Source organism: Monodelphis domestica, chromosome 1, assembly GCF_027887165.1.
Source record: "Monodelphis domestica isolate mMonDom1 chromosome 1, mMonDom1.pri, whole genome shotgun sequence".
In the NCBI taxonomy this organism is placed as follows: Eukaryota; Metazoa; Chordata; class Mammalia; order Didelphimorphia; family Didelphidae; genus Monodelphis; species Monodelphis domestica.
In genome coordinates this window covers 248,928,980-248,950,838 of record NC_077227.1, presented here as the reverse complement: position 1 = coordinate 248,950,838, position 21,859 = coordinate 248,928,980, and positions in this window count along the sequence as shown.

Genomic DNA, 21,859 nt, shown 5'->3' with positions numbered 1-21,859 from the left:
CCCTAATCTAAAAGGAATCTAATCTTTACCCACACCTCTGGTTTGCAAAAACTGTCTTCCTGCTCAAGTTTCCCTGAGCCTGCTTATATTCTTTATGGCTAGATTAAATCCCCAAAATACTATTCTAAATAACCTATACCAACTGATAATATCCTTATATATATATTTTAAAGTCACTGCCTTTTAGTATTCTTTCTAGCTCACTTTTCCAACTGTCAGCTCTTTTCAGGGCCTAGTTAGGCTTCAGTAGGCCTTGGTAGGCCTTGGTAGGCCCAGTTGGCCAGTTCCACAGTGCAGCCATATAGAGGAAAAAAGTCTTTCTTTCTCTTCTCAGTTGGTCTTCTTCACAAACTACAAAATACAAAATGCACCTTACAAATACTATTGAAGAAAAATTCAAACTAAACTTTTAACTATTCTAATACAGAAAAACAAGAGCTATCTACAGTTAAACTCAAAACCCAAACTCTAACCTGTTCTCCTCTTTCAACTGCCACTTGGTTTTCCACAGTTTTCCAAGGAGCACAATCCAATGAGTCTCTCAGAATAACAATTCACTCCAAGAGTGCCTTGGCAGTTGGAAAACCAAGAGCCTCTCAGGTTTCTCAGAATTCCTTACCAGGAACCTTTCCCAAGATTCCACCTGGTCTTAAAGCAACTTCTGAGTATCATTACCCTATCCTTAGCTACTAAGATCCAAATTAATCCAAATGCTTATTCTATATTTATTTACTAAGTTCCTAATATTCCCCCTTGATATCCTTTGAAAGCTTGTCTTTCCAAATGGATCTTCCTAAACTATGCTATCTTAATGTGTATCTATATAATTATTCAAATTTGAATTTGATTCCCCAAATATAGCCCTTATCCTAACCTTGTTCTAATCTATCACTATTCTAGACCTATTCTAATCTAAACTATGCTAAAGATAGAAAGAAAATTCCAAGAAACAGAAAAAAAAGAAATTAAGGAAAATATTTGCAAAACTGCAAGTCCAAACATTATAATTACAAAAATGCAAAGTGAAAACATTTGTAATGAAACCGTAACAGAATAACAAACTGTAACTGATGCTGTTACAGAAAGCAAACGCCTGTCTAAAGCAAAAACTATCTAAAATAATACAAAATGCACCTTACAAATACTATTGAAGAAAAATTCAAACTAAACTTTTAACTATTCTAATACAGAAAAACAAGAGCTATCTACAGTTAAACTCAAAATTAACTTGCAATGCTATGAAAATAAAAAACCTTGTAAGAAACTTATTATATAACAATATACATACATACAAATATACATACTATTTACATGCTATGTACATACTATTTATATATCCTTTTAAAATCACCTGTTAGGAAAATGTAAAATTCCCCTTGTGATGGTATAAAACCTTGAAGGTTTCCTTTAATAAGGATATAAATGTTCTTTTGATGTTACCTCATCGGAATCTATAAAATCTTCCCTTGAGATAAGATTCTACTCTAAAATGTAATTATTATACCTATTGTAATATTTCTACTATATTTTGCTTAACCCCTATTTATTTATATTACCATAAATTCTAATCACTGAGTTATGTATTGTTGCAAATTATGTTATAAGTGAGTTCTATGTGTTGCTAATTATTTTTAATATAGAAAATTTTTCCTATCCTATATACTTAACATATCTCTTCTTATACAAACTTCTTTGTAACACAAGTCCATCTGTCAGTTAAATGCAAAGTAATATCTTTAGTTTTCTTTCTTCTTGCAAAACACTTTGATGCCAGTGTTAATTATTGATTGTAGCTCTGTTTTCTTATTGTGTTATTTAAATCAGTACATTGTTCTTACAATAGTGTCTGTAGCCTTTCCATTGTCCTCTTTCTGTTGTGGTTGTGCTTGTCATTGTGCCATTGTCATTGTGTAGTCCTTGTCTTGTTGTTGTGTTGATCTTTGTCTCCTCATTGTTGATTACCCTCTTCACCTGCAGCCATTTCCACTGATGTCTCCTTCTTCACCTATTGTTACTTTCTTGATATTCAAACAGTGCAGCCATGAATCTTTCTCTGCAACTTTTATAGCTGTAGGTGTTGGTAGTAAAATTTTATAGGGTCCTACCCATGTTTGTTCTGTGGATGTAGTTCTGCTAAAGTTCTTTATATATACAATGTCACCTGGACTTATGTTGTATAGTGTGTAATCTATTGCTCCTGTTTGTACTAGTACTTCCATTTGTTATAATTCTTTAATCCTGTTTTGCAATTCCCTTATATACTCTGCTATTTTAATATCTCCTCCCAGCACAGAGGTATAAATAGGAGTGAATGCTTTTCCCTGCATAGGAAAGTGTTCATACAGCATTTCATATGGTGAAATGTGTAAGTCACCTCTGACGTTGTTCTTAAATAGAAAAGAGTTAGTGGTGATACATCTGGCCATTTTAGTTGAGTTTCTGGAAAAAGTTTACCTATTATCAATTTAATTTCCCTGTTCATTCTCTCAACATGGAATTTAGGTGTTATTAGAGGATTTCCATAGATTTGTTTTAAAACCGAGTTCATAAAATGTGTCCCTCTATCTGAATCTATCCATCCTGGTGAACCAAAACTAGATATGATCTCTCTTAGAGATCCTTTGCTACAATGTTTGCTGTATTTTTATTGGATGGAAAAACTTCTGGACATCTTGATAGTTGGTCTACAATTACCAAAGTATTTGCAATTCCCTGCTTTTGGCATGTTAATGCAATCTATCTACAGGTGCAGGTATTCAAAGGATTTGTATATGCTAGTGTCTGTCCCCCAAAAGTTTTTTGTTTAAATATACATTGATTATACTGCTGACAAACCAAACCAGGTGAACAAACTTTTGAAGCAATTTGCTTGTAATACTAGGTACAACCCACATTCTCTTTACTTTATCAACTATTGCTTGTGTACCAAAGTGACCTTTTGTATGTAAAGCTTGGCACATATAAGTGCATAATGTTCTTGGGAGAATAGGCTTTCCTATTGAGGCTATCCATATGCCATTGTGTTGTTGGGCTTTAAAATTTTGTGTCCACTTCTGTACCTCTTTCTCTGTGTATGCTTTTTCTAAATCTGTTTCATTAAGTACAGAGAGGTTTAGTATGAGTTCAGGACCTTGTTCTGTATCAAATTTAGCTGTGACTTCCTCTCTGGTTCCCCTGTGCAACAAAATCAATATTGTGAGTATGGGCCTTACAATGGACTACAGCCAGCTGTTTTGGAAGGTGTAGATCTTGCAACAGTGCATGAATTATTTCTGCATTTACAATTATTTTTGAGAAGATGCTAAGAACCCACATTGAAGCCATAAATATCCAATTGTGTGGCATATATCAAATGCATATTTTGAGTCAGTGTATATTGTTTTAGCTTTGTCTTTTGATATTTCACAGGCTTATTTTAAAGCAATCAGTTCTGCTGCTGGGGCACTCAAATTTCTAGGTAGTGAGACAAACTGCAGAGTCTCAAGTTCAGTTACTACTCCTGCTCCAGTATATCTTTTGCCTTCCCTCATAAAATATGAGAATCAGTGAACAGGATCAAATCAGGGTTGTCCAAAGGTGTATCAGAGAGATGTTCCCGAGGTCTTTCTGCTAGCTGAACTAATTTCCCACAGTCATGTAATGGTTCTCATCATGTTGGTAAGTCAGATGCCAAAGTTGCAGGATTTAAGTTGTTGCATCTTTTGAATGTGATGTTATTCCCTAACAAGGTGATCTCATACCTTGTTAGCCACTAGTAAGAAAAGGCTTGGGTTCTGTGTCTTAACATTAAGGCTTCAACTTTATGTGGGCACATAATCATCAATAGACATCCTATCACAAGGTCTGCAGGTTTAATAACTAAAAAGGGTGATGTTGCCACACCCCAGATACATGAGGGTGTTCCTACTGCAATGGAATCCAGTTGGACTGAATAATAAGCTATAGACTTTTGTAATGTACCCAAAGTCTGGGTGAGCACACCAGAAGCTATACCTCTCCTTTTGTGTACATGGAGGAGAAATCAGTTTGAGTCAGGAGTTCCTAGAGTAGGTGCTGACAGAATTGCTTCTTTTTAACTGGCTCTTTCACAATATTCCTTGTTAGTGACTTTGTAATTTCCCCTTATCCTGGAATCCATTGTCTACAAAATCCTGTGGTACCCAGGATTGCCCTGAGCTGCTTCTTGGTCTTTGGAGCAGTAAAGTTTTTGTATATTTGCTATTCTCTTCTGTGAAATATATATAGACCCTTTTGATAACACAAATCCCAGATATTCCATCCTGGGTAGACACCATTGGACTTTGAACTTTGAGATCTTGTGTCCCCTTTTACACAACTTGATCAAAAAATATTTGCTGTCTCTCTAACATGCTTTAGTTGTTGGTAAAGCTAGAAGCAAGTCATCCACAAAATGGATGTTCTTCCTAAAATGTATATTGGCCAGGTTTTCTGTTAATATTTGGGAGAAAATTGTTGGGCTTCCTGTGTACCCTTGTGGCAGATGACACCATGTGAATTTCATACCTTTGCATGTGAATGCAAATATCTTTTGTGCGTATTCATGAATGGGAATTGAAAAAAAAATTCAGAGCACAAATCTATAACTGTGAAATATTTTGTGTGGCTGGGAATTGCCAAAATAATTGTTGCAGGACTTGGGACAACAGGATGCCTTTTACAACATGGTTGTTAATTTCTCTGAGATCTTGCACAAAGTGATACAGAACTTTCCAAGTTGCATCCAACTTGGGCTTTTTCACTGGAAATATGTGTATTATACTCAGATCTACACAGCCCTATAATCTTTTACTGTATGAGGGACTCAATTACTGAACTTATTCTCTCAATAGCCTCTCTACTTAATGGGTACTATGGGATAGATGGGGATGGACCTTGCTTAGTGGTAATCTTCACAGGTACAACTGATTTTAACAACCCCACATCTGTTGAACTATTTACCCATAAACTCTCAGGGATATCTGCTGGAATTTCATATATATGGTTCCCTTCTTTCACAATTGTTGCCCTTAATTTACACAACAGGTCCCTCCCCCCACAAGATTCATTGGGGACCTGGGCATTAACAGAAATAAATGTTCCATTCTCAGAGAACCTAGGGATACCATATGTGGAGGCAGTTTTTTACTTGATGGGGTGTCCCTGATATTCCCACAACCTGCATTGTACCCACAGCATTGCACTCTTTATCAGGAGGTCTCTTTAGAATGGACTTAGACGATGATTTCTCAGAATTCCTTACCAGGAATCTTCCCTAAGATTCTAGCTGGCCTTATAGCAACTTCTGAATATCCTTATCCTTTCCTAATCTAATAAAATAAAAATTAACCCAAATTCTTATCCTCTTTTTATTTACTAAGTTCCTAATTAGCCCAAGTATCTAATTAATCCCAATAAAAGAGAGCCCTTTAACCTTTTATATCAGTGATTTATATGAAAGCACAGATGGTATGTTTATCAAGTGTGCAGATAATGCAAACCAGGGAGAGTTAGTCAACACATTGAATGACATTATCAAAGACCAAAAATGTTTTCATAGATTATCTACTTCTGCTGCTTACTACATGGACAAGATACTTAATCTACCTAGGCATCAGTTGCTTTATCTATAAAATGAAAAGAATCACTGAAAAGTCTTTGAGGTGTTGCTTCTCTATATCTGTGGTCCTAGATTAATGGTTTGAATTGAAAAAATTGAAATGAAGTGGGCTATATTTGGGTTAAAAAAACCAACTACAGAGGATGGGATAAGGGAGTTGTAGCTAGACATCTGATATAAGGATTTTAGTGAATGGTGAACTCAATATAAGCCGACACTATGACATAATTATTTTAGGAAAACAACTAGCATAGTATGTTTCATTATTAGAGCTATAATATATAGAATATTGGGAGTTTATTGTACTTCTATGCTTTGCCTTAGGCTACATCTAGAGTAGTTGTGGGTACCATATTTTAGGAAAGACATTGGCAATCTGGAAAGGGATGAGAATTTTAAACCATGTAATATGAAGATTAGTTTAAGGAACAAGGGATATTTAACTTTGAGAAAAAATACTTTGTATACTTTTAGGGAGCATGGCTGGGTTAATAAGAAAATAGGAAGATAGAAATATTTAAATGGGAAGGTCCATCATGTGGAAAAAGATTAGATTTGCTCTACTATCCTTTGGGCAGACCTAGAAGTGATAGAGTAGACTTCTTTATTGTGGGGATACTTGCCCTGTATGTCTCATGGAGTTTGGGTGGGGAATATACGTTGTATACCTTAAAGTATTAAATAACTATGATTACTATTATATTAGTGTATGCTGATAGTTGGTTTCAGCAAGGCAAAACTGCTTAAGATATCCTTGTAGCTAGGTTACAGTTCACTTATATGGGTTGAAAACAGTTACATGTTCCATGGCAAATAAGAGTGATTAATAGATGGATATAAACTTGGAAAGAGAGTTCTAGGACAGTGTGAAAAGACTTTCCTTAAGTTTATCAATGTTCAGTCTCTTAAAATGACAAACTAAGCCAATATAGTTCTCTTTTTAATAGGGTTTTTTGGTAGAGGGAAGACATAGTATTAATCCCTGCTCTAAAGAAGGCTTTGGAAATATCTCCCTTTGATGATGAGACAGAAAACTATGAGACAGAGCTAAAGGTAACATGTCTAGGGCAAACAGTATGAAAAATAAGTGGGGTAAATAGCACAAAATATACTCTGTAATTAACTTAGCAATTAATGATGTCAGTGAAGCTAAGCCATATCATTTGCTAGGTTCCTTTAATAACCAATTGTTATTTTCTAAAAAAATCCTTACCTTCCATCTTGGAATTCATACTCTATATTCCTTCCAAGGCAAAAGAACAGTAAGGTAAGGGCTAGACAATGAGGATTAATCAATTTGCTCAGGGTCACTGTGAATTTTAGTTTTTACTCCACCCTATTTAGTCTTTAGAATTCTAGCAACCAAGAATGTATACACCCCTACTTAAAGATTAAGTATGGGAGAGGAAGGTCTATGACCCGCGTGTGCTAGCAAGTGACAAATAAGAAACAACTGACTGACACCCTGATCTGTGCAAAGCCAAGTTTAAGCCACCATTGGTACATGTGAGACACAGGAAGTGATGCAAAGAACTGCCTTTATATTTTGCAGCACTTCCTGTTAGAGGGTCTTGGCCATGGAACTTGAAGATGGAGGACCTCCATTGTGAGACCTCCAACCGCTTATCTTAGACTGTCACATGGTGAGTGAAAGGCTAACTCCCCTTTTCTTGGCTTTTCTGGAGGCACTAACATCTGGAGAGGCCCATCTCTTGGGACTCCCTTTCCCTTGGCTTTCTAGAGTCACTAGGCTCTGGAGAGACCTCTCAGCTTGGAGGAGGCCTCGTGGCTGGAAGCCCTGTTAGACTCAATCCTTTGCCTCCCCCCTGCCTCCTTAGCTGAGGCCTCTGAACTCTTGCCTGGTTCAGACCAGGTCAGAAAAGCCATCTCTCTCTCTCTTTCCCTCTCTCTATCATTCCCTTAATTTCTTTCCTCTATTGTAAATAAACCACCATAAATTCCATTCTGACTTGAGTATTTTCATTGGGATTTAGAATTTAAATCCCTGGTGACCAACTAAAAATATATCCAGTCCAACCCTAAATTTTACCCCTTACATTGCACAGCTAGGAAGTATCTAATGCTAGATTTGAACCCTCCCGTTTCTAGGCTGAGCCACCTAGCTGACTCCTTAACTAATCATTTTTGCTAAATAGGTACAAAACTCAATTTCTTCAAACTTGCTTAAGTAGTTTAGGTGCTTTCAAAATGTAAATATAACATATTTCCAATTTTCATAATTCTAAAAATCATTATTTTATATTTCCTGTACCCTCCAAAGTTTGCTGTCCTAGGTCAATCTAAACATTCTTCCCAATAGATCTATAACTACTACCGTGAGTGACATAATAAAGATACAATATCTCAACTGGTTAGAACAATAGACTGAAAACAAATAGATATAATAGGTTAAAAAAAACCTCTAAACATAAATTAAAAACAACCACAAAAACTAGCAGAAGTATACAATTGGACCAATATGAATAGACATAAAATAAACTCATGTGTAAAACCTCGGGTGGATCTAATTGACTATTAGCTTTGTAGCTTTGCTTTAATTTTTTTTTTTTTTACATTTTATAAGGATTTTTTTTAAACTTTTAGGAACATTTTATTACATCAAAAATTTGAGTTGGAAGCAGTCATTGACCTGTTCCATATCGAAATATTGAAAATGGGAGTAACTAAATCAGGCATCCATCTCTATCCAATTAAGGGAATAAGAGCAAAGAATCTCAGTTTAAGTGTTTATCAAATAGAGGAATTTGACAATAGATGAAATCAAATCTCAAATTATGCATATAAGTAGTGTTGCTGACAGCCACTCCTTAAAACTATCCTACTCTTGTGGATACTTTATTATTATTATTATTATTATTTAATTTTTATTTGGTCATTTCTAAACATTATTCATTGGAAACAAAGATTATTTTCTTTTCTTCCCTTCCCCCCCTCCCACCACCTCTCCCATAGCCCATGTGCGATTCCACTGGGTATCACATGTGTTCTTGATTCAAACCCATTTCCATGTTGTTGGTGTTTGCATTAGAGTGTTCATTTAGAGTCTCTCCTCAGTCATATCCCCTCCAACCCTGTAGTCAAGCAGTTGCTTTTCATCGGTGTTTTTACTCCCACAGTTTATCTTCTACTTGTGGATAGTGTTTTTTAGATCCCTGCAGATTGTTCAGGGACATTGCATTGCCACTAATGGAGAAGTCCATTACCTTTGAGTGTACCACAATGTATCAGTCTCTGTGTACGGTGTTTTCCTGGTTCTGCTCCTTTCGCTCTGCATCACTTCCTGTAGTTGGTTCCAGTCTCCATGGAATTCCTCCACTTATTTTTCCTTTTAGCACAATAGTATTCCATCACCAACATATACCACAATTTCTTCAGCCATTCCCCAATTGAAGGGCATCCCCTCATTTTCCAATTTTTGGCCACCACAAAGAGTGTAGCTATGAATATTCTTGTACAAGTCTTTTCCCTTATTATCTCTTTGGGGTACAAGCCCAGCAGTGCTATGGCTGGATCAAAGGGCAGACAGTCTTTTATCGCCCTTAGGGCATAGTTCCAAATTGCCCTCCGGAATGGTTGGATCAGTTCACAACTCCACCAGCAATGAATTAGTGTCCCTACTTTGCCACATCCCCTCCAGCATTCATTACTTTCCATAGCTGTTATGTTAGCCAATCTGCTAGGTGTGAGGTGATACCTCAGAGTTGATTTGATTTGCATCTCTCTGATTATAAGAGATGTAGAACACTTTTTCATGTGCTTATTAATAGTTTTGATTTCTTTGGTTGAGAACTACCTGTTCATGTCCCTTGCCCATGTTTCAATTGGAGAATGGCTTGATTTTTTGTACAATTGATTTAGCTCTTTGTAAATTTGAGTAATTAAACCTTTGTCAGAGGTTTTTATGAAGATTGTTTCCCAATTTGTTGCTACCCTTCTGATTTTAGTTACATTGGTTTTGTTTGTAGAAAACCTTTTTAATTTGATGTAGTCAAAATTATTTATTTTACATTTTGTGACTCTTTCTAAGTCTTGCTTGGTTTTAAAATCTTTCCCTTCCCAAAGGTCTGACATGTATACTATTCTGTGTTCACCCAATTTACTTACAGTTTCCTTCTTTATGTTCAAGTCATTCACCCATTCTGAATTTATCTTGGTGTAGGGTGTGAGGTGTTGATCCAAACCTAATCTCTCCCACACTGTCTTCCAATTTTCCCAGCAGTTTTTTATCAAATAATGGATTTTTGTCCCAAAAGCTAGGGTCTTTGGGTAGCTTTGCTTTAATTAACAGCAACTATTGATACAATTTTTTAAAAAGTAAAATAGTTATTTAAGCTACATGATGTGCCTAGTGGTGCATATGATGGTTCCATGGTATGCTGTTTTGGGAATAATAGTTTTTGAGTACTAATAATCTCAGTTCTCACTTCAGGAACTTTGTAATGTTTCAAGAAGCCATTGCCAAACTAAAGAATGACTGTAAGACATTGATAAAATTAGTAAAAATACCAGAATAAAAAGTGGTCATTAAGGAATCAATGTCAATTCAGGGCTAAGTCAATATTAGAGCTCAGAGATCTATAATTGACTCTAGGTCATTTATCATTTTTATCAATGGCTTAGAAAAATAAAGACTTACATAGATGAAATACAATAAATATTAGGAATGCAGAGAGCATGGAAGGAAGGGAAAAATATCTAAATCATCAAATAACAGTCAGCTCCCACAAAGCTCTCAATAGTCTATACAAATATTTGAATCTCATATAATAGCATTTAATTGGGGAAAATGTGAAATTTCACATGTATAAGAAATACACCTCACAGTTGTACATCACAAGTACAGAATGAGGGAGATGTAGCAAAATAAATTTTATTATATAAAAGACCTGGAAATTTTGGTGGCCTGCCCGCACTATATGAGTTAAATGGAAAATATCACTACCTAAAAAGCTGCCATCACCTTAATCTTCATTAATAGAGTCATGGTATCCAGAAGAAAGGAATTAATAAACCCTGTGCCAGAAACTGAGTGAACCACAACTTAAAGTATTAGGTTCAGTCATAGGCATTAAATTTTAGGAAAAGTAAAGCCAAGGTCTTTGGGAAAGGGTCACTGGAATGTGAAAGGTGCTCATTGAGATAAGGATTTCTTGAAGGATATGATCATGTTTATCCTGGAAAAGAGGATTCATGATCTCTTTAATCATTGTTCTCTAACTTTAAAAACTGGTCATCTAGAAGAATGATTAAATTTATTCTTGGCTCTGGAGGGAAGAATCATCCTAATTCTTGACAGAGATAATGGACTAGAAAATGAGGATAAGATGTATTCTAATATAAAACCAATACATTGGGATATTTCCTTGGGAGATATAGATAGGTGGATAGATGAATGGATAAATAGATGGATAGATAAATTTGTCTATAGTTACATCTATATGTATATATAACATATATATACATATTCATATATATATGGATATGTAAATATATCTATATTTATTTCCCTAGGATATAGATGTGTGTGTATATCTCCCAGGGAATATATAGATATAGATATGAAAGATTTTTACTTAAATAATGGATGTTGGGAAGATTAGTGGATAGTGACTGACAAACCCCAAAATGAAGATCAATGAAACATCTTAATTCACAGAGCAAAATGTATACGTTTGGAAGGGAACATCATATATATATATATATATACATATATATATATATATAAACATATATATATACACACACATATATATATACTTTATATATATATATATATACACACACATATATATATATACTTTATATATACTTAAAATATCAAATTTTGCATAAGTTCACAGTACCTTATGTTTGTTTAAGATCACAATAAAATAGTAATAGTAAAGATAGTAGGTGGAGATTAAAGAGGAAGAGAGAGGGAAGGATTTATTGAGAGTTTATCTACTTTCAACTTCACAGATTTCATTTTGCAATCTGATCTTAAATTCTAGGAGTCAATGGATCTTCCATGTGTTCTTAAAATTATTCATGAGTATTTTATTCCCCTCCAAAAATAAGCTACATATGAAAATAAATTCAGAGTTAGAGTAAATTGTGATATGAAATTATGACTAGAGAGAAGAGTTGTGAATTTCAAAACTACTCAACCCTGTTCAAACCAATCTTTAGAGGATGGGATTTGGCTATTTCCTGATCAATAACAATAGAGATACTTGGAATGACAGAATCAGTTCTTAGAAACTACAATCTCCACCCTATTCAGGGTAACAAGATTTAGGAAGGGCTGCAGCAAAGCTCAAGCTTTAATTATTTGAGAATATGACCTTCAACAGACATGTGCAAAGGGGACAGACCTCTGGGTGGTCCTGGGTTAAGCTAGAGCCACCATTGGCATAGGGGAGACACAGGAAGTGAGGTAGAGGAGAGCTGAGGAGGCTGGGACTTCCTGTGTGGAGGGAGAGTGTGGGAGTTGGAGCTGGTGCTAGTGAGAGGAGGCCCTGAGACTGTTTCTCCATTTTGGTCACGTGAGTGATAGGGACTGATCTCTTTTCTTTGCCTCGGCTATCCAAGGCCTTGGGCCTTTAGCCCAGCCTAAGCAGAGTGGGTATTTAAGACCTATTCCCTTCTCTCCCCTTTCTCTCTCTCTCTCTCTCTCTCTCTCTCTCTCTCTCTCTCTCTCTCTCTCTCTCTCTCTCTCTCTCTCTCTCTCTCTCTCTCTCTAATACCTTTCTTCCTCCTGTTAGTAATTAAAAACTCCATAAAAGGTTGACAGCTGACTTGAGTTTTCATTTAGGAATTACATAGCTGAATTCCTTGGAGACCTTAAATTAATATATATCAGTCTTTTAAAGTGATTTCCATATCATATTGTGGCTGACCACACGGGAGTCTAAAGAATTCTCTCAATAAACTTCTGAATTTTCTTGCCTTTTTACTCTACCTTCTCAACACTTAGTCTCTTTTAACAGCTAACTCGGCTTAAAGACACAGCTGCTAGAACAAGTGAGTATGAAAAACTTCTTCTCTCTTCTCTTTTCTCCTTAAGTTAAATTGGAATCAGCAGTTTTTCTTTTTCTTCCCTTTAATCTTAAGGGGCAGCTGGGTTACTCAGTGGATTGAGAGCCAGGCCTAGAGACAGAAGGTCCTAGGTTCATATTGGACCTCAGATACTTCCCAGCTGTGTGACTCTGATAGTTATATAGAAAACAGCTGTTTTAAATATCAGCAACATCCTAGATTAGAAAAAAAAACCCTGTGGAAAGTTTTTTTGCTTTGCTCTGCTCCCCATGTGTTTTGTGAAGACTGTTAGAGAAATAATTACAATATATATATATATATATATATATATATGAGTACTATATTCTTTGACATTTATATGGCAGCTGAAGAATTAGGGGCATTGAGGAATGCAGGATACCTCCAATTTTTTATATTAATATGTACTGTAATTTTTGTACTCTTCAATACTGTATTTAGAGATGCTAAAATGAAAAAAATTGAGGATAAAATGCAAGCCCAATTAGAAGATCTAAAATGTTTCTTACTGGATCAATTGGCAAACACCCACTCTACCAGAAACAGACCTGTTTCTGAACCTTTGAATGAGGAAATTTCCTTCCCTGAAATAGACGGAAAACACCTTCCCTAAAGCTTAGTTAATAAACTACTTCTCTTGTATAGTGCAAATCCTGACTGAATTCAATCCCCAAGACCCCTCCCCTGAAATCCCAGTTTCTCATGTTCCCTCTCCTACAGAAAACCAAATTCCAACACAAAGGAGATCTCATCCTCCTAGAGAAACCTGTCCTTGTCAAACTGACCCACAGGTACAAAATTCAACTAGAGGCCTGTTTCCTCTAAGAGAAGTACCTGAAATAAGAAGGAATGGGGATGTGGTGACTTTAAGACATAGGATACTGTTTACTCCCCAAGAAAGAAATGAATTTACATGAAATATCCCCACATATGAACAAGATCCCTTTCTAGTAGCAAAAAAGATGGGAAACATATTTTTTCAGTATAATCCATCTTACAAGGACATTGAGAACTTGCTACAGGCTTTTTTAACTGAACGTGAAAAAAATAAAATAATTGCTCATGTTAACAAAACCCGGGGGCATAATGCAGCACATTGGCCATCTCAGGATCCCGAATGGGACTATAACAATCCTGAGGATTATCTACAACTATACCGTTGTAGAGAGGCCATCCTTACAGCAATGAAGGAATGTGCAGACAGTACAGATAAGTGGATGGAACTTGAAAAAAATTAAGCAAAAGGAGGAAGAAACACCCTCCACATTCATGGATAGAATAATCAAGTTTGGGGACAGATACTTAGATTGGGACCTAACTAAAGAGAGTATCTTAAGACAAGTTAGAAGGATCTTTGTCAATAACTCTTGCAAAGCAATTAAGAATTATTTTAGAACACAATGCCCAAGATGGTCAGATATGGACCTTGAAGAATTGCGAAAAACAGTTATATATGTTTTAAAGGGAAACAAAGAAAAGGAGTTAGAAAATAATGATGACATGGAGGAAATGAAGAAAAAAATGAGATGTGTAATAGATAGGATAACTAAATTAGAAAGTGGGCATTATAATGAACCAACAACACTTGCCCCTCTCCAGAAATCGAATTATCAATCCATTACCTGCCACTTCTGTGGGGAAAAGGGCCACAATAGGGTACAGTGTAGAGCTTTTCTCAAGATTATAGGAAGGAATACTCAGTTTAATAACAACTACAGAAGTGATAATTATAGAAATAAATATAATTATGACAATGACAACCACAACTTTAGGAATGATGACTATAGGAATGGATATTGGGAAAATGATAACTCAAATAAAATAACTCCACAACAAAATATAAAAAATGGTACTCCTCCAAAAAATACTCACAAATGCCCCTCGGGGGGTGCCCTTCAAGGGGGCGCTTTTCAAGGGGGTGCCCAAGAAACTTCCCAAACACAATGATGGTGTCGGGGGGGGGGGTGGCTGGGGCACAGGAATCAGAGGATACAACCTTTGATTTTCTGGACCCTGATGTCCTACTACACATTGTCCCTATCCACTACTCTCCCATACTAATGAACCCCATGTTACTTTAAAGGTGGGTAACACCTATTATGATTGTCTATTAGACACTGGAGCTTCCTGGTCTGTATTAAAGAGAACATCTGATTTACAATGTTATTCTGTTGGCTCAGAGAATGTAATGGGAGTATCAGGAATAACCCAAAGAGTTAAAAGACTTCCTTCTAGAATGGTGTCTGTAGGACCCATAGAGGTACAACATTCCTTCCTTTTGATGCCTGGCTCCCCTTTAAATTTGCTGGGGAGAGACCTTCTATGCAAACTCAGAGCCACAATAACCTGCTCCCCAGATGGTTCTTTATCTTTGGAAGTACCAGAGGAATGTTTAAATTTACTCCCTGTAATTCTCTCAGAGAGTCAGGAGAAAAAAGAGCATCCCACCTTTGCAATACCGGAAGATATACCAGAGTCACTTTGGGCCACATCTTCTTCCAATGTAGACTTACTTAAGTCGGCTGTTCCTGTGCAGATAAAAACTAAATCTAGCCCACCTCCTTCCATTCCTCAGTATCCCCTCTCAAAAGAGGCAATTGAGGGAATTACCCCAGTAATTAACTCATTAATTGCACAGGGGATAATAATCCCTTGTAAATCTGAATACAACACGCCCATTCTGCCCATTAAAAAACCCAAAAGAGGGCCCGATGGCAAACACCTCTATAGATTTGTGCAGGATTTGAAGGCTGTGAACAATCATGTTATAAAAAGACACTCTGTAGTTTCCAATATCAATACTATTATTTCTTCTATTCCTAGCACAGCTACATACTTTACAGTAGTAGACTTGTGCTCAGCCTTCTTTTTGATACCCATACATGAGAACTCGAGGCATATCTTTGCTTTCACCTGGCAGGGCCGTAAATACTGCTGGAGTCATCTGCCACAAGGTTTCGTAGGCAGCCCAAGCTTATTTGAGCAAATTTTGAGCCAAGATACAGATAATATAAAATTTAAAAACAGCAAATTAATCAAGTACGTAGATGACCTACTCCTGGCCTCAACAGATGCGGAAACATGTCAAGAAGATAGCAAGCACCTTCTTTTGGAATTGCACAAAAGAGGTCATAAGATCTCGAAGGATAAGGTTCAGTGATGCCTCCCTAAAGTAGAATATTTGGGGTTCATCCTGTCTGCAGGTGCCCACTTGATTTCTCCCAAACAAATTGAGAATATTCAAAATTTCAGTGCTCCTACCACTAAGAAACAGTTGAGAGCAATTTTGGGAGCAACAGGGTTTTATAGACAATGAATACCTTGCTATGGGGAAATGACAAAACCCCTTATAGCACTAACAAGGGATTCGGTCCCTGAACCCCTCAAATTAGAACCAGAACACCTGTCAGCTCTATCAGATCTAAAAAAGGTTATCCTGTCTTCCCCCGCTCTAGGCATCCCAGATTACAACAAGCCATTTACTTTGTATGTACATGAGCGAAGAGGGGTAGCTTCAGGTGTTTTAACTCAGACTTTGGAACCTTCTCAGCACCCAATTGCCTATTATTCTGCCCAACTGGAGCACCACCATGTCTTAGAGGAGTAGCTGCTACAGCCTTACTAGAGACAAAAACTGTTGATCTAGTATTGGGATGCCCATTGACAATTATGTACCCACATGAGGTAGAAGCATTATTGTTAAGACATAGAACACAGGCATTTTCTGATCAGCGAATTACAAGGTATGAAATAACCTTGTTAAACAATGAAAACATTACTTTGAAGAGCTGTTCAACTCTTAACCCTGCCACCTTGCTTCCAGATTTACCAACTTCAGGAGAACCATTACATAGTTGTGAAACACTAGTGTCCGTGGCAGAAAAGCCTCGAGATGATCTCTCGGACACTCCCTTAAACAACTCAGATCTGGTCTTATTTACTGATGGTTCTTCTTTTATGAGAGATGGCATACACTACACTGGAGCTGCTGTAGTCACAGAATTTGCCACTGAATGGTCAGCTTCATTGCCCTCTAATATTAGCACTCAAGGGGCAGAACTCATAGCTCTGAAACATGCCTGTATAATTGCCAAGGGTAATAAGGCAACAATTTATACGGATTCTAGATATGCTTTTGACATTTGTCACTCAGTCGGGATGCTATGGCTCCAGAGAAGATTTTTAACCTCAGCTGGAAAATCCATAGCTAATGCAGAAATTATTAATGAAGTTCTTTCTGCTCTCCAACTGCCTGAAGCCCTAGCTGTAGTTCATTGCTCTGACCATACAGGTGGCTCTGACACTGTCTCTAGAGGAAATGACTGAGCAGATGCCGCTGCAAAGCTAGCAGCCATAGAAGGACAGGGATTAATTTTAACATTAACAACCACTGATGATTTAAATTTATCACTTTCCTATAATGAAATGGAAGTGGAGAAATAGAAACAAAAATTTAAAGCAAAACAGATTAATGTAATGTGGGTATCGTCTGAAGGGAAACCCCTGTTCCCTAGAAGTTTCTATCACCAAATTTGCCAATCTGTTCATAAAAATGGTCACTTTGGTACCCAGGGCATCGTGGACTCTGTTAAGAGAGTATGGATAGCCCCCAATATAACTAGCATAGCCTCTAAAGTGTGTTCAGCCTGCTCTACCTGCTAGGCATATAACCAACACACCTTTCATGGCAAAGCTTTCAGTGGGAGTCCTCTGGCTTACATACCTTTTGAGCACCTACAGATAGATTTCATAACAATGCCAAAGGCCAGACATTATAAATTTTGTCTAGTCATAGTAGATCAACTGACCAGATGGCCGGAAGCATTTCCTGCGACCTGAGCCACAGTGGCTTTTGTTGCTAAGGTGCTTTTAAAAGAAATTATTCCTCGTTTTGGCCTGCCAGCACATATTGATTCCGATAGAGGAAGTCATTTTACTGATTCTGTCTTAAACCAAATATATTCTTGCTTGGGGATAACTCCCAAATTCCATGTTCCATATCATCCCCAGAGCTCAGACCAAGTTGAAAGGATGAATAAAGAACTTAAAACTATGATTGGCAAATTATGCACTGAGATCCATTTAAAATGGCCTGAAATTCTCCCTCTGGCCCTATTTTATCTTAGAAGCAGGCCTAGAGGACACTTACATATCTCACCATTTGAGATGCTTTTTGGACATCCACCTATACAGGCTAAGCCTTTCTCCCCGGCATATACATCACTATTAGGGGGAGATACTACTATTACTTCCTATATACAGGAATTACAGCATAAACTGCGTGAACTTCATGAATCTGGAGCTGCAGTACAAGCCAGACCACTAGACTTTTCACTTCACGACCTGAACCCAGGAGCCAAGGTGTATATTAAAAATTTCCAGCATACTGGAGCAACTCAGCCTTTGTGGGAAGGACCATTGCAAATATTGTTAACCACTCCAACATCTATAAAGGTTGGAGAAAAGGACTCTTGGATTCATTGCTTACATGTAAAGAGAGCATTTTCTGCTGAGACTGATTGACTGTATCCTATCACATGCATTGAAGATAATAATCCATTGACAAGTGGATGCTGTTTTTTCAAAAACACATTGAATTCCTGATTTTTTTCTTCTCTTTCCCTTATTTTTTATTATTGCTTTTCTTTTGAATATTTGATTTTTCCCCTTTCCTCACTTCTTGTACAAAAGGTACATACAATTAAATTTTTTTCCTTCTCTCTCTGCAGTAATATAAGTTTAAATATACATACCCAAACAGCTTTAGAGTGTGGGAACCTGCCATTTATTGATAAAATGTTATGGGACTATGATTAATGTTTATGTCTGATTCCAGGAAATGGGATAAAAAGAAGGAGCACAGACTTTATCTGAATAGTGCCAAAAGAGCACACAGGAAATGCTAATGTGGACTCAAGGTTGTGACGCTTGACATATGTTAAGTCACAGGACTTCCTTGTATCTACACTCTTTATGAAGTACTCATACAAGTACAAAAATTTGACTATCATGCTGGCTCTCTATATCCTTGAGAATGAAAAAAAGTCAGACCAGGTAATGACTCTTCCCTATCAAAATAAAATTCTAATTCCTTTCCTTCTTATAATATGACAACTTCCTGTAGTCTTGGCTGTAAATGGGTGAGTGAAATATTACTGCATTCTGTCCTACAGATTTGTGGGATAGAAATTACTTTAAATTGGAACTTTACAAGGGCCCATTATGAAGTTATTCCTGTTTACTCAACATTTTATAAATAGATTATGGTATTTTGATTCTGATTTTGATTTTTTTCCTTCCCTTTCTCCCAAAGTTTAACTTTTTTCCATATTTTTTCCCTTTATACATTTTTGTTTTTTATTTGTTTTGTTTTTATTGTTTTTGAATTCTTTTAATAACTGACTCATATACCCCCATAACTCAACAATGCATCCTGAGCTGAACTGGATTTTTTTAACACCCACTTCAGGAGGGATTGTATTTTAATAAAATTCCAAGATGTTGAAAAAGGTTTTTTTTTGTTTGAGAAATATCTTCAAGGAAGAAGCTTGCTAACTCCTAAATCCAGAGAATGAACTGTTGCAGAAAGATGCCAGAAAACCTACATTACATCAAGATCAAGAATGAACCTTTGGGTGTGGTTGCTTGAACTGAAGGTTGATTGAATTTATTTTGAATATACACTCTTCTGCCAAAGGGGACTGCCCCCTAATTGGCTTTTGTCAATGTGCCTAGCAAAACATTGGTTTTGCTGTCTCTCTCTATCTCTCCTATTTTTCCCTTATCTCTAACTATTGTAATTTCATAGCTAGTATGTTTACAAGACCCATGGGAGAGGTTAGCCTTCCTTGGGCCTCAGGGGGGATTGTGAATTTCAAAACTACTCAACCCTGTTCAAACCATTCTTTAGAGGATGGGATTTGGCTATTTCCTGATCAATAACAATAGAGATACTTGGAATGACAGAATCAGATCTTGGAAACTACAATCTCCACCCTATTCAGGGTAACAAGATTTAGGAAGGGCTGCAACAAAGCTCAAGCTTTAATTATTTGAGAATATGACCTTCAACAGACATGTGCAAAGGGGACAGACCTCTGGGCGGTCCTGGGTTAAGCTAGAGCCACCATTGGCATAGGGGAGACACAGGAAGTGAGGTAGAGGAGAGCTGAGGAGGCTAGGACTTCCTGTGTGGAGGGAGAGTGTGGAAGTTGGAGCTGGTGCTTGTGAGTGGAGGCCCTGAGACTGTTTCTCCATTTTGGTCACGTGAGTGATAGGGACTTTTTTCTTTGCCTCGGCTATCCAAGGCCTTGGGCCTTTGGCCCAGCCTAAGCAGAGTGGGTATTTAAGACCTATTCCCTTCTCTCCCCTTTCTCTCTCTCTCTCTCTCTCTCTCTCTCTCTCTCTCTCTCTCTCTCTCTCTCTCTCTCTCTCTAATACCTTTCTTCCTCCTGTTAGTAATTAAAAACTCCATAAAAGATTGACTGCTGACTTGAGTTTTCATTTAGGAATTACATAGCTGAATTCCTTGGCAACCTTAAATTAATATATATCAGTCTTTTAAAGTGATTTCCATATAACAAAGTGCAAATTTATATCCAAGTATTTATATCTTAAATCATTTGTGTGTATTATCATATGGTGAAGAGTGTGCTGAACCTAGAGTTTAGAAAACCTGAATTCAAATCTAGTTTCAGACTCTTACCAGCTAGGGGGACCTGAGCAAGTCACCTAACCTCTTTCTACCTCAGTTTCTTCATCTGTAAAATGGGTATAATATTGACATCTGCCTCTCAGAGTTCCTAGGAATAAATGAGATATTTGTAATGCACTTTGTGAATTTTAATATTATTAAATGCTAGATATTATTACTAATATTTCTTTTTAATTGTTTTAGTAAAGTTTTATTTTTTGTTTAAAAATTTAAGACTAATTAGGGCTAAGTTCAGAGTAATTAAAAAATAGAACAAAGTCTCTTTGGATCATGAGATTGAGAGCCAGGAAGGAGGGTAGAGCTTATCTAATTGAAACTCTTACTAAAAAACTGAAACAAAGAATGTTTAAAAGACATGTCCATTCCTGCATAGTTAAGAAAGTAACAGAATTTGGATTTGAAATGCTTTCTTCCTCTCAGAGGAAGTCCTTGGAGCAAAGACTGGATGACTTTGGAAGCCATACAGAAAGCCCATACTTTATTCAGCATTTGGACTGAATGACCTTGTTAGGTTCCTTCTGTCTCAGAGTAAGGAATTATATAATTAATCTCTGCAACCTCAGAATCTTGAAAAAATTACTTTTTGCATGGTAGGTATAATAAATGCTTATTGAATGGGATTATATATCTGCTACATGCAAAGTATTGACTAATTAGAAAATCAGAAATTTTTGACAGCTACCTGAGCCTGGGGCCATGTAGTCATTTCTCTAAGAGAATAACTTTTAACAGAAATTGAGTTCACATTCCTTGATTTTGAAGAGTTTTGATGGGTAAGATGGCACATAGATGCTTGAAAGGGATATATACAAAGAAATATGTCAACAAATACAAATTAATAGAGCACAAAATGGATCAATTTTATACTAGAAAGTGCTATATAAAGTATAAGCTATTATTATTGTTATTACTAAGAGAACACTTCATAAAACAGTAGCTTAAACAGGGTGGAATTGACTAGAAAAGGCTTAGCTCAAAAGGAAAGGACAGACTTTATGACTGTACTTCTTTACAAGTTACATACCATCTTTTCCTTATTTCTATTTTCCATAATATTATGGTGATTTGGGTTGGGGGCAGTCTTATTCTGTAATACAGTTGGAGGATACTTGAGTATGTAAATCCTGCAGGAAAACTTTACAATGGGTTGACACCAAAGAGGTGGATCATAAACCCTTCTTTTCTTGGAGCACAGAGGATTCCCAAGGAAAGGCCCTTTGAATCTGGACCTTTAGCAGACAGCAGCTGCTGCTTTTTCAAAAACAATTTCTAACCACCCTGATGTACCGTGTCCTGAGTCTTGACTCTAACACAATGATATTCAGACTTTGGTTTTGGACTCTGACTCTGGCTTTGGTTCTCCCTGATTTTGGCTTCATTCCTAGTTTGGTCTCAATTCCTGAGCACTCCCTTGGAGCACTGGCAGAATTTGTCTGTAGCTGATGGGAAGCTACCCCTAAAGTGACTGCTAT